Here is a 14,256-nt window from a genome sequence, read left to right on the forward strand (position 1 = left end):
GTTATGCCTCAGCGTCTGTGTGGTGTGTCCGGGGTTGTTTCCGTCGACTAAAACTACAGTATGACCACTACCTTTTTTCACTGACGAAAACTAAATGGAATCTAGATGAAAAGTAAGCTATGATGAGTAAAACTAAGACTAAATATACTGTCGATTTCGTCAACAAATAAAAAGACTAAAATGTTAGGAAGGGACTAGTGGACAAGATATTCAGTAGAAGTAATTTTACACTTGGTTGCATGCTGAAAATAGCCAATCTACAAGCTTGTAGGTCGGCTATTTTCAGCAAGTGTAAAATCAGCCATTACGATGGCATCTAGCCCCGCCAAAATACATTTTAGTCGACTAAATCACCTGTAGAAACTAAAACATTCAGGGTGACTAAAATGTGACTAATACTAAATGAAAACGTTTCAAGAAACTACTTTCAGATACTGTAGGTCTATTTTCACTATCCGAACAGGACTCCAAGTTGAAAGTGTTGTCTGTGCAATGATGTTGACAGTGTCTGCCTTCAGATTTTCCCCCGAATCAAATTCCCAAATATCTTAAGTTACTGCTGTGGGTGTCCACACAGCACACAAATAGTTACTCCCTAACTTTGTGGAAGTGTATAAGATATTGCAAATATCAGCATTACATGTTGCAAGAGGGACTTTCCCCCAAACACATGAGCAGATGTTGTGTAATGTAACTTTGGCGAGACTTTGACTTTCCGAGACTTCATCAGAGATTTTAGCTTTGTTTTTGACGAGAGTGATGCAGAAATTGTAAAACAGCAGGAGAGCTAGTAGAACTCTAAGCTGGGAAGAATACGATGTCATTTTTTTGTTGCAGTTCCTTTTGTGGTGAACGTTATTGCCTACTGCTGCCACAATGCCATTGCATTGTTTGATCCTTTCATTTTCTGTCTTGTAATAATAATAACTAGCGTTTCCCCGGCCCCTGAGTGTACATTTTTAAAAAGCAGTGTCGTCAGCAGAGCAGACTACTCTCATATTGTGATAAATCATCATCCAATATAGACCGGAAACCCTTTAAAACTGGTAACGTGAATACTGCATGGATTGTGTTGTGGGCAGGGCGGCTGTGTACAGAATGTATGTAGATTGGATTGACCATTTAGCTTATTACATCTTTAGCAGAAGACTATTTATCAATACACGGGGTGTAATGTAACTTGGAGGGTGACCACACCACAGCTGGGCTGCTTCTTCTTAGATATCAGATTGGCAATTGGCCCATTATTCATATTCATTATTCATATTCATATAGGACGAGGTCACGTGCACTGGCCATATATGGAGCGTGTCTTGAGTGTACAGGGTTTGATGAGGTCAGATCAACATTATGGAATGTCAGAGGCAGGTCAGCTCCATATATGGAGATCTAAGGGTGACAGCGGGGGCAGTGTCTTGAGTGTACAGGGTTTGATGAGGGCCCAGGTAGGGCCAGGCCTCAGTTGAGAACTCTAGTTTTATGGCCTACTAGTGTGCAACAAGCAAGTATGCACTCGGTAGAGTGCAGTTCTAGTTAATCATTATTCTTGTATTACCTATGAATTTAAACTATGTTACCACAAAATGTACTGAAATAAACTCAACTAAACTACCGTAGCCTAATCTAAGTTTGGTTACATTTGTACACTACACTCAGTTATAAAAATGGATAAATGTAACCCTAATTACTGTGAACAATCTTAAGGAATTTCTACCACCCAACAAGGCTGTCTTAGCTGCCTGGAGAGGCAGTGGTAGAGTATTTATACAGAGAGGAATTAAACATGTGTGCGATGGCCACATTTAAGCCTAATCTCTACGTGGTTGCATGCATGGTCTGTGTGGTACGGTAGGTACAGTAGGTACTGTACAGTATAGGTATACCCACTCAGCTGCAGGCCAGCATGGAGAGGATAATATTCGGTTATATCGGTCTGTGTCTCAGTGCCATGGTAATAGGCCTAGTAGGCCTACCTAAAGGAAGCGTCCAAATCCTGCTAATCTACCATGTGGACTCTGAGCTCTAGCTAGGGCCCGTGTTTGTGTGTGTGTGTGTGTGTGTGTCTCTGTCTGTCTGTCTGTCTGTATGTATGTGTGCGTGTGTGCATTGCTGGTGCATGTCTGTTTGAATAACCAATGCGTGCTGTGCTGCTGACTGGCTGGCTGGCAGGCATTGCTTCGTAGAGAGGAATGACATGATAAGCTGGATCACAATGGGAGGTGCATAGCGACACATTCTGTGTGTGTGTGTGTGTGTGTGTGTGTGTGTGTGTGTGTGTGTGTGTGTGTGTGTGTGTGTGTGTGTGTGTGTGTGTGTAGGCAGGCGTTCATGCCCACATTCAGCCGTACTTGTGTGCAACTCTGCTATACCCCACCGCAGGCCAGAGTGCACAGGGCTATACGTGTGCTCTTTGCCAACCAAACATCACGTTTTGCCTCCAGTCCAGTGTATATTTGTGCTGGCTTCAGTGCTCATCATATACCATGCTTTACGCTGGCCAACACTAAAAAGGACCTAGCTAGGAGATGGATGAGTCCAGTTTGGTAAGTCACACATAGCGTAGCAGTAGTCTGTACAGTATGTGTGTGTGTGTGTGTGTCTGTGGGCGAGGATGGCTCTCCTAAACTCATACTTTGTAACTCTGTCTAATGGCTGTGTGGATATGTTCATTAATAACATGCCCACCGATGACATTATCTGGGGGATTCCTTTGGCTAACGGGAATGACAGCCTTTCTCTTCCTCTTCTTCGTTAACATTCTGTGATAGTATAGAAGCCCTCGTTCTTGTCATCAATTACAAAAATAATGAATAATGGATCTTGTTTGAAATGACCAAACCTGTTTTTTTCAACTGTCATAGCCCTCATCTGAGGCATAACACCATTAGAAAGACATGTTATCAGTTATCACATATAATGATAAGCATTGAGGACCAGTTGAACATGGTTGAACATGGGTGAAGTGCTCATTTAAGCCCTATTTTATTCCGTACTTCACCGTACGACATTGTTCGTACGACAAAAAATTGCCAATTTACAAGCTCTCCGTCCATTTGTGCTATATTAGAAACTTTTGGGGACTTTTCGCCTATAATGACATGCCCAAAATAAGGACACCAGGTTGAAAGTGGTTTATTCACCAGCCTACTGTAAATGTAAACAAGAATGACACACGTATCATTAACTGCCAGGTGAAACAAGCGCTGTCTCCGTTGTGCATCTGTCCCCCTTTTTAATCCCCCCCCCCCCCCTATTGTTTTATATTATTATTATTATTTATTTTTTATGTGTATATTTCGCTGTCACAACCTTCCGGCCATTGTTTTCGTTAGTTTCCGACGTTGTTTTGTTGGTTCAATCACTGTGTTTTGTAATGGGTTATAAAATAAAATAAATTGTAAAATACACAATAGACACCAGAACAGATAGAATTGATAAATATCACTGTACAGTATGTCCCCACCCCCTCCCTCGCCAATAATAAATACATTGTTTTAAGCATATCAATCTAATAGGCAAACTATCAAACTCTCTCGGAAGTCGTTTCCCATTTCACCCGGATATTGTTGATGCATATAGAATTGTCTTTTGCTGGGTTTGTCCCAGGAAGGAATCAGGATGGCCTGGATTTATGTAACGTTTGCAGTCAAAAAATCAATCCTGACAGAAATGCCAGTGAAAGGTGTGCCCTGTGGCCCGGCCACTTTGTGCACACAGACCCCATGTGGTCCATGTGAGTGAACCCGCCGGGTTCAAATCTGACCTAATGTCTCTCCTCTGATCTGCCCTTGGTTTCCTGTCTCTCTACACTGACCTGTCTAAAGTAATGCAGAACATAATAAGTAAAGATAATACCAATGAAAGTTTCCCTCTGGACCAAAGGCTTGGACTAGACACATGCACACGCACACCTGCGCGCGCACACACACACACACACACACACACACACACACACACACACACACACACACACACACACACACACACACACACACACACACACACACAGGACACGCCTAAAAAGTCTACTAAAAGTATTGTCCCCTAGCCTGTTGTTTCACAGAGTATTGGTGAGAGATTAGTGCCGGAACTCCTCCGATTACCCCCCTGTGTGCCCTGGGCTCTCTCTCTCTCTCTCTCTCTCTCTCTCTCTCTCTCTCACTCTCTCTTTCTCCAAGCCAGGTATTTTTAGCTGTGACATAATGCCCCAAGCCTAACCCCCCCCCCCCCCCTCTCTTGCTCTCTCTCTCTCACTCACTCACTCACTCACACACACACACACACACACACACACACACACACACACACACACACTCTCGCGATCTCCCTGCATATCTCCCTCTCGCCCGCTGTCACCTAACACCCCCCCCTCCTCCTCCTCCTCCTCCTCCTTCTGTGGTGTCTCTGTGTGTCCCTCTCTCTGGCCCTCCCCGCCGGTGGTGGTGCATGGTGATGATGGCGGTGCCTGGCTATAGGAGACTCTTCTGGGCTAGTGGGCTATAGTTGGGGCTACTATAGCTCCCAGTGTATATTAGTGAAGTGTGCTCAGGTTTCAGTCAGTCTCTGTTGAGCTGCGGGCTGAGCAACAACATGGCAGTGGAGGAGGCAGCCGACTACCTTGTGGAAGTAAGTGCAGGCATTGAGCCCTCCTCGCCGGTGTCGAGGCTAACAGCACGGGATGAGGTGTGTGTATTTGTGTTCTTTTTTGTACAGTATATGTGTGTGTGTGTGTGTGTGTGTGTGTGTGTGTGTGTGTGTGGGGGGGGGGGGGCTTGGGGGGAGTGCAGTTATGCTAGGGTGGTCCCGAGACGAGACGAGACAGTGGCGCTGGGCAAGTTTGCTGACAGGACAGGTATTCGCAGAAGCAAGCCTGTCAGACTGCAGTCAGTCGCTCTACTGCAGATGTTATGTGTGTGTGTGTGTGTGGGGGGGGGGGGGTTGTATGTGTGTGATTCTATTATCTGCGTCTGTGTTTTCCTGTGTGTCATGTCCATCAGCCGCTAATGCTGCAGTGTTATGTATGGACATATTGGAATGTCGTCTGATAGTGGACTGTGATGTGAATGGAAGCACCTGACCTTGGATGGTGCCGCATGCTCTCTCTCTCTCTCTCTCTCTCTCTCTGTGATCCTTTACAAGCCTGTGCTTCTGTTGTCCTTCATGAGAAAAGAGAATCCTGGGGAAATGTATCCTTCTTAATAATATCCTTACTGGGGATTTGCTGCCAAGCAGTAAGATGTCTGGGTTCCACCAAGATAAGAGTATAGGGATTGCCTGTCTGGACTTTTGGGGAACACTGAATCCTGAGCTCATTTAAACACAATCAACTGATACAGTATGCCTCCATCCATCCTCCATCTTATATCTATCACTATGCCCAGGGCATCCTGAAATTAGGCAAACATTTGCTAAAAGTAGATCATGTACATGCTCACAATGCGTCCTGACTAAGTTACTAGAACTCTAGTACTACTGGTTCACTTTGACCCTATATACTGTTGACCCTAGTACTGTTGGTTTACTAAGTACTATGACCCTCTAGTACTGTCAGTTTACTAAGTACTATGACCCTAGTACTGTCAAACTAAGTGCTATGACCCTACTGTCAGTTTACTAAGTACTATACCTAGTACTGTTGGTTTACTAAGTACTATGACCCTCTAGTACTGTCAGTTTACTAAGTACTATGACCCTAGTACTGTCAAACTAAGTACTATGACCCTATAGTACTGTCAGTTTACTAAGTACTATGACCCTATAGTACTGTCAGTTTACTAAATACTATGACCCTAGTACTGTCAGTTTACTAAGTACTATGACCCTATAGTACTGTCAGTTTACTAAGTACTATGACCCTAGTACTGTCAGTTTACTAAGTACTATGACCCTATAGTACTGTCAGTTTACTAAGTACTATGACCCTAGTACTGTCAGTTTACTAATTACTACGACCCTAGTACTGACAGTTTACTAAGTACTATGACCCTAGTACTGTCAGTTTACTAAGTACTTCTATGACCCTAGTACTGTCAGTTTACTAAGTACTATGACCCTATAGTACTGTCAGTTTACTAAGTACTATGACCCTAGTACTGTCAGTTTACTAAGTACTATGACCCTATAGTACTGTCAGTTTACTAAGTACTATGACCCTATAGTACTGTCAGTTTACTAAGTACTATGACCCTATAGTACTGTCAGTTTACTAAGTACTATGACCCTATAGATAGAGCGTCGCAGTCCCTCCCCCTTTCAGAACAACGAGTGGCCCAGGAAATGAATCCCAATGCATTTTTCCCATAGGCATTTCAAAACGTATTTATTTAAAGACCTTTTAAGCGTCGTACGAAGCCAACTCTTGTCGTGACAAATCATGACAACACAAACAATTTTTCGGGCCAAACAAAGAATTAGAAAGTAGAAAAAAACGGCAGGTTACAACACTTTTTTTGTTGTTTTTCTTCTTTGTAATTATTTGTTTGGTCCAAAATATTGTGTGTGTTGTCATGATTTGTCACGACAAGAGTTGGCTTCGTATGACGCTTAAAATGTCTTTAAATAAATACGTTTTGAAATGCCTTGGGATTCATTTCCTGGGCCACTCGTCGTTCTGAAAGGGGGGGGGACTGCGACGCTCTATAGTACTGTTGGTTTACTAAGTACTATGACTCTATAGTACTGTCAGTTTACTAAATACTATGACCCTAGTACTGTCAGTTTACTAAGTACTATGACCCTAGTACTGTCAGTTTACTAAGTACTATGACCCTATAGTACTGTCAGTTTACTAAGTACTATGACCCTAGTACTGTCAGTTTACTAATTACTATGAGCCTAGTACTGACAGTTTACTAAGTACTATGACTCTATAGTACTGTCAGTTTACTAAGTACTATGACCCTATAGTACTGTCAGTTTACTAATTACTATGACCCTAGTACTGACAGTTTACTAAGTACTATGACTCTATAGTACTGTCAGTTTACTAAGTACTATGACCCTATAGTACTGTCAGTTTACTAAGTACAATTCAATTCAATTCAATTCTATTCAATTCTATTCAATTCTATTCAATTCAATTCAATTTCATTAAAGTGTCAAATCACAACAAGTTGTCTCAAGACACTTTACAACCAACAAAGATCCACCCAGAGCAAGCAATGTTGCGACAATGGTAACGAAAAACTCCCCTTTAGGAAGAAACGTCAGGCAGAACCCGACTCTAGGGTGGGCGGCCATCTGCCTCGACCGTGTCGGGGGGGGAGGGGGAATAGGAAGAAAGAATAGAAGAGAGATAGACAGGGTGGGCTCCGTGGAGGGGTCTGGTCCACATCTGGTCCAGGTCGTGCTCTGTGAGGCCGCGTCCACGGTCACACTTCTGATGGGCTCCATGAAGAGGCCTGGTCCACGGTCACACTATGACCCTAGTACTGTCAGTTTACTAAGTACTATGACCCTAGTACTGTCAGTTTACTCTAGTACTGTCAGTTTACTAAGTACTATGACCCTAGTACTGTCAGTTTACTAAGTACTATGACTCTAGTACTGTCAGTTTACTAAGTACTATGACCCTAGTACTGTCAGTTTACTAAGTACTATGACCCTATAGTACTGTCAGTTTACTAAGTACTATGACCCTATAGTACTGTCAGTTTACTAAGTACTATGACTCTAGTACTGTCAGTTTACTAAGTACTATGACCCTCTAGTACTGTCAGTTTACTAACGTACTATGACCCTCTAGTACTGTCAGTTTACTAAGTACTATGACTCTAGTACTGTCAGTTTACTAAGTACTATGACCCTCTAGTACTGTCAGTTTACTAACTCTGACCCTAGTATTACCTGGCTGGTAGGATATAAAACCTGCAGTGCAAGTGGTCCCCATGCAGGGACCAGGGTTGTGATCAACTGCTGTACTGTATACACCTGCTGTACTGTATACACCTGCCGTACCGTATACAGCTGTACCTGCTGTACAGTATACAGCAATGTCTCTCACCTGGTGTAACACGGACGCCCCGATTATGCAACGACCATGAAGTCAGCACACAATATTTTGTGCACGCACTGTTCCTTTGTCGAAGTTCTCTCCTTTTGTCCGTGACTCTTATCGGAACATCTCTTGACCTACCTCGGAGTCCTCAACCCACGGCTTGAGAAACATTATACTGAACTCGTTACATACTGGCATCTGTATACTGCCATCATACCTGCGGGCTATACGGTAGCGGACAATTAGCAGACAATAGGCTGTACTGATTCACGACCTGCTTTTTACAAAGTGTTATGCTGAAGAATCGTTCAGCGCTTAGCAGTTGCTTTTGTGTGGTGTTTGTGGAGGACATGTCCAGTTGTTCCGCTGGAGGTTGTATACTTGTGGTTGTAGCGTTGTACTAAGCAGCTCCTTTGATGTGAATATGGATAACTATATATGAAGCAGCTAAATGTTTTAGTTTTTAACTTTTTATCCATGTGTAATCTTCATTAAAATGTTGGGTTAGTGAGATTTTAGTTGTTTTAAATAAGTGCACAATAGATATATATTCTGATATTATGAGGAGCGGAGTGGATCAGGGGTAGAGTCAGAGTGGCCGGATGGTAAAACCGTGAGGTTCCCAGTTCCATTCCGGGCTCCCCCAGAGTTAGTGTCGAAGTGACCTTGAGCGAGACTCTGAACCCCTAATTGCTCCCGATGTGCAGGTTGGTGCCTTGCATGGTTTCCTCCACCATCGGTGTATGAATGTGTGTGAATAGGTGAATGCAATGCACAATCTTTGTGAAGTGATTTGGTTAAAAGCGCAATATAAATTCATTGATATAGTGTTTATTGAGTCATTGATATATAAGTTGTAGCCTTCCACAGCTACAACTTAAACCATGTGAGTGACTAGGCCTACCACTTAACCACAAACAAACCACAAACGCGCGTTCTGACTTGAAAACAAACAAACTCATTTTCAAAATGATTTTGAAAATAGCAACTTGAACTTGTAGATCTGCTATAGTTTTGAAAATGTTGCAATACATTTTGGGGCGGGAACCCCTTTTGGGTGTTAAAACATTATAAACATTATGTTATAATTTAGCTATTGAAAAATAGCAGATCTACAAGCTCATAGCGTGCCACAACACTCTGCCATTACCAAGCACCCTCTCTTTCTCTTTGTATTAACTGTGTGCTGTGTGCACTAGCGCCTTTCTATTCAGATCATCTGAATAGATATTCGCCACAATAGATTTCCCATTGTGTTTCAATTCAAGTCCACTTAATTGGTCAGTTTCAGTAGCTGGTTCATGCTGTATGCTTTCCGGAGCAGTAATATAATCGAATACTCTCCCTTTCAGGACAGTGTGCTACAGTAATCCTTAGTCTTTCCAGAGTAGTAATACTCTCCCTTTCAGGACAGCCTGCTACAGTAATCCTTAGTCTTTCCAGAGTAGTAATACTCTCCCTTTCAGGACAGCCTGCTACAGTAATCGTTAGTCTTGCGTAGCCAGAAGACCAGTGATCTCGGCCTGCAGATACATCTGGTGACATCTTACAACCGGGTGGAGAATAAAAATAATTTAAAAAATGCAAAGACTTGAGGGTGGTCCTTCATACTGGAATATTTATATTTTTGAGTGCAGGTGCAACCACTCCAAGGAACAGCAATGTCCGTGTTCACCTATACACCTATGTGACGTTAACCTACCTATGTGACTATGAGTATACCAGTAGGGGCGCTGTTGTGCCAGAAACAGAGAGATAGTGCTGCACTGTTGCCTGCTAATGAGAGAGAGAGAGAGAGAGAGAGAGGGAGAGAGGAGGGGGGAGGGGAGTTGCACCACTCAGTTCACACGGGTGTGATTTTTATTTTATATCAGTTTATTTTATAACCCTGACCATTTGATTACTGAGAGGATGTCAATCCTGCAACACATTCCACATCATGGTCATGGCATGACGTTGATGTCAAATCTACTCAACATCAGAAGGTTTAATTAATAGATCGATCTGCCGCTGATGGGTGATCGGCCGATTTTCTCTCAAAATGACGCAATTTACCCGATCTGGATAAACCAATCTTTTATACCATTTAAGTGGTATGAAATCAGATAATATTGTTTTGCATGTTTGTGACAGGACTAAACATTCTCCCCTTCCTGCCCACATAATAATTGGAAATATTCAAAAGTTCCCCTTACGCACAAGATCAGTATCGTATCGGCCAATCATGAGAAAAACGATCTGTGATTCGGGATCTGTCCCAAAAAACCTGATCGATGCTTTTCCATTCGTGACCTCCATTCGTTCACCTCCACCCTGGCCAACGTAATGAACGTATTCTCACTACCAAGACGGTAAACGGGTGACTTCTTGGGGTGGATTTGACCAAACCTCAAACGTTTGACTGGACGTTTGACGGACTATAGGGGGGATTTGAGTTACGATTATCTCCCTATAATATCATACAACATATCTCTGAGCTAGGTTTATTGACCATTTCTGCAGATATTCGCCTATAGACGAATCCACCTATAGGCCCTCGGCGCGGCCATATAGCTGCGATGTACCATTAAGCGCAGCTTTACACCGCAGCACTGATTAGCTACACCTGGCCTACAGGGCACTGCTCCATGGATTCCTCTATAATGGAGGTCGTCCAATGATCCGTGGGCCGGCGGTTCGAATCCCGGCTCCGCCTGTCCACATGCCGAAGTGTCCTTGGGCAAGACACTGAACCCTACATTGCTTCCACTGGTTGCCACCATGGAAGTGAGGAAGTGAGGATGCTGGCGTCAACTGTTCGCCGCTTTACCTCCGAACTATTAATGTATGCGCTTTGAGTTGAGCACTTGGGAAAAAAGTGCTATAAAATGCCATTCATTATAAGGACTATAGCCCTAAACAGGCATGCCAGGTTGAAAGTTTAAAACCAGGAAAAGACAACACTTATGCCACATCACGATATTATGATAAAAAATGTCAGACCTCACATCGCGATATCTATATTGTAGAAAACTCCACCCTACTCTCAGCTATAGAGGAGTATTCTAGCTGGTAAAGGGAGGCTGGCTATATGTTGTGTGTGCTGTGCACTCCTACAAATTATAATATTGATTTCTTATTTTATTGCCCAGACCTACGGTACAGTATGTATATTATAATGCTATCAAACAGAGGGACATAGGCTATACTGTATTGTACTGACCAGAGGACTATTCTACATTCAGTGGTCGAACGACACATCTTATCCACTTTCATGCCTGCTCTGAGGTTGCTATCAGTTGCATTCCTACAGTGTGTGTGTGTGTGTGTGTGTGTGTGTGTGTGTGTGTGTGTGTGTGTGTGTGTGTGTGTGTGTGTGTGTGTGTGTGTGTGTGTGTGTGCGTGTGTGTGTGTGTACTGTGCGTGTGTGTGTGCGTGCGTGCGCGTTGTGCACTTGTAGTCACTTAACGGCTTTCACATACAAGGCAAGCACTCTAAAGCGTAGTCAGTATAGTGACTGTCTCTCTCTCACGCTCTCTCTCTCCCTCCCTCTCTGTCTCTCTCTCACGCTCTCTCTCTCTCTCCCTCCCTCTCTCCCTCTCTGTCTCTCTCTCACGCTCTCTCTCTCTCCCTCCCTCTCTCCCTCTCTGTCCTTCTCTAATTACTGCTAGATCAGCAGTCTGACTCAAAGTTGTGTTCTACACTGTGCAGACCTTAATGCTGTGCACCAGCTACTCATCTTTGGTACATGGTATATATTCACTGACTGAAGGTTCTAAAGTAAAGGTCAGGAGGTCAAAGAAATCAGCACAGTTTGTTTCGAAAATCTGCCCGGGTGTGTAACAGTGTTGATGTTTCTGTGAAGATGGACAGGAATGAGGGAGAAAGAGAAGGGCCTTGTTTGTTTTTTGCTAGAATTTTTTTTTATTATCATCTGTTATACGTATAGAGACGCGCAGCACAGGACGTCATGAACGGGACTCGAACACAGTCAGGCCAGAGCCTATATGTGGCGTGCGCCATGCACCACTTGGCCAGCGGGCGCCCCAACAGTGTGTATTTTGACAGGAGCAAATTTTTATTTCCTTTTAGTCATAGTCTTTTTTCTTTCTTTTTTTTTAATTACATTTTTTTATCCCACGATTTTGTAAGCCAGTTTTTCTTTTCACCCAGTGCCAATTATCTAAGTAATCCTGGGCGCTACACTTCCTCTGCCAACCTGGGGGGGCAGCGGACTGACCTCATGCCTCCTTCTATGCATGAGGAGTCCAAGCTGCTTCTTTTCACCTGACAGAGGGGAATTTCCCCGGCCGGACGTAGTGCGTGGAAGGGACACGTTATTCCGACCAGTTCCTTTCCCCTCCATCAGGCGCCCCGGCTGGCCAGGGGGAGGTAGTTTTAGAGACCAGGATTACGGCATGTTTTTGTGAGGGTATCTACCCTAGGGGACACGGGGAGAACATGCAGAAAGGCCCTATCGCCTGTCCCCGCCTCGGGTATGGGCACTGATGACGCGGAGGAGGGAACACGCCGCCAGTGCCCACAGCCTCCCCAGCGGGAATCGAACCCAGGACCTTCTAGCTGTGAGGCGACAGCACTATACCAACTGTGCCACTGTGCCCCTTAGTCATAGTCTTTTGAATAAAATTCCATTTAGTTTTGGTCATGTTATAGTCATCTCAACAGTTTTTGGTTGTAGCCTAGTTTTAGTCGAATAAATATAATACGATTTTACTCGACTACCGAAGCCAAAAAAGTTTGAAAACCACTGCTCTCGACTCCAGGAAAGGAGGGCTAGGAGATATGGTGATAAATATTGTCGAGACGATACAATGTCTCCATGATATTCGCACATTCTATGACTCGCAGTTCTATAATGTTAATTGATACTTCTGTAGATCGACGGTTTTGTTCCGGCAAAAATAATACGTAATTTTGGTCTAAATGGTCTGTTACTCCTTTTTCTTTTAGTTGTTGTTACGTTGTGGGTGGTTGAAAAATAACCATAAAGAAACGCATTGAAAAAATATTGTGATATTATATTTTTCCATATCGCCCACCCATACTCTCCTGCATAGAAAAGGGATCACTCTTTCCCAGCAACCTACAGGGGATTCCCTCTAGGCCGGGGAAGATATTAGACTCCTCTGAGCCACTCTGCTGCTAGCTATACATGTTGTACTGTACAACAAATTCCAAATGCTGGTAATCCAGCTAGTAGTCCTTGGGTTATCTATCTCATGTGCCATATGCTGCCACAGGGGCTAAAGACAGACATATTTAAATGAGCATACTGTATAGTGAATCTGATATACTGTACAGCAATTTGCAAAACTGGGTAGCACAGCATATCTTTGACCCGTTCCGTGTGTGTGTGTGTGTGTGTGCGTGTGTGTGTGTGTGTGTGTGCGTGTGTGTGTGTGTGTGTGTGTGTGTGTGTGTGTGTGTGTGTGTGCGTGTGTGCGTGTGTGCGTGTGTGCGTGTGTGCGTGTGTGCGTGTGTGTGTGTGTGCGTGTGCGTGTGCGCGTGTGCGTGCGTGCGTGCGTGCTTCTGCTTGTCCGGTAAGCCCTCTGGCCTCAGTGCTGACACCGATAACATAACCTCAGTTTGCACGTGTGTGAGTTTTCCTCCCTGCGTGTGTGGAAGAGAGAGAGAGAGAGAGTGAGGGCATGTTTGTGCGTTGTGCTGTCTACTCTCTGCCTAACGCCATGGCGAGCGTGTGCGTGGGCTTCTGTCTGTGTGTCGTTTTGGCTCACATGTCTGCCTCTTTGTTTGTGTGTGTGTGTGTGTGTGAGTGACAGACTGTGCATGCGTTCACACCTCAGATTATCTCCATTCAGTAAGTGGAAGTGAGCTCAGCAGCAGCATTAGATACTAATCTGCCTACAATAACAAACAGCAACGCCACAGTAGCGCTACAGTATGACCGCAGCAACTCTTTCTGAGCCACAGCATCAACCAGGAGAAAAATGTCACTTGTCAGCTCTTGATGCACTCCGCCTCTATCTTAACTGGATGTTATCCTGGTGTAAAAGAGTCATGAGCTGAAATAGCTGTACCAGCTCCACATCAGACCCATGAAATGAAGCCCCTGGCTCTATAGGCACAGCAGACTTCTCTTCCTTGGCTTTGTCCAGTGCGCTACATACTAATTCCTACACGGGTTGTGTTTATAACCACGCCACAGGGTTAGGGTTAGGTTTAGGTATAGTTTTACTGAGGTTAAGGTTAGGCATAGGTTTAGGCTGTCGATCACAGCGACTGGCCGATCACAGTGCGTC

Source organism: Protomyctophum bolini (genome assembly GCF_963924005.1).
Source record: "Protomyctophum bolini genome assembly, chromosome: 18".
In the NCBI taxonomy this organism is placed as follows: Eukaryota; Metazoa; Chordata; class Actinopteri; order Myctophiformes; family Myctophidae; genus Protomyctophum; species Protomyctophum bolini.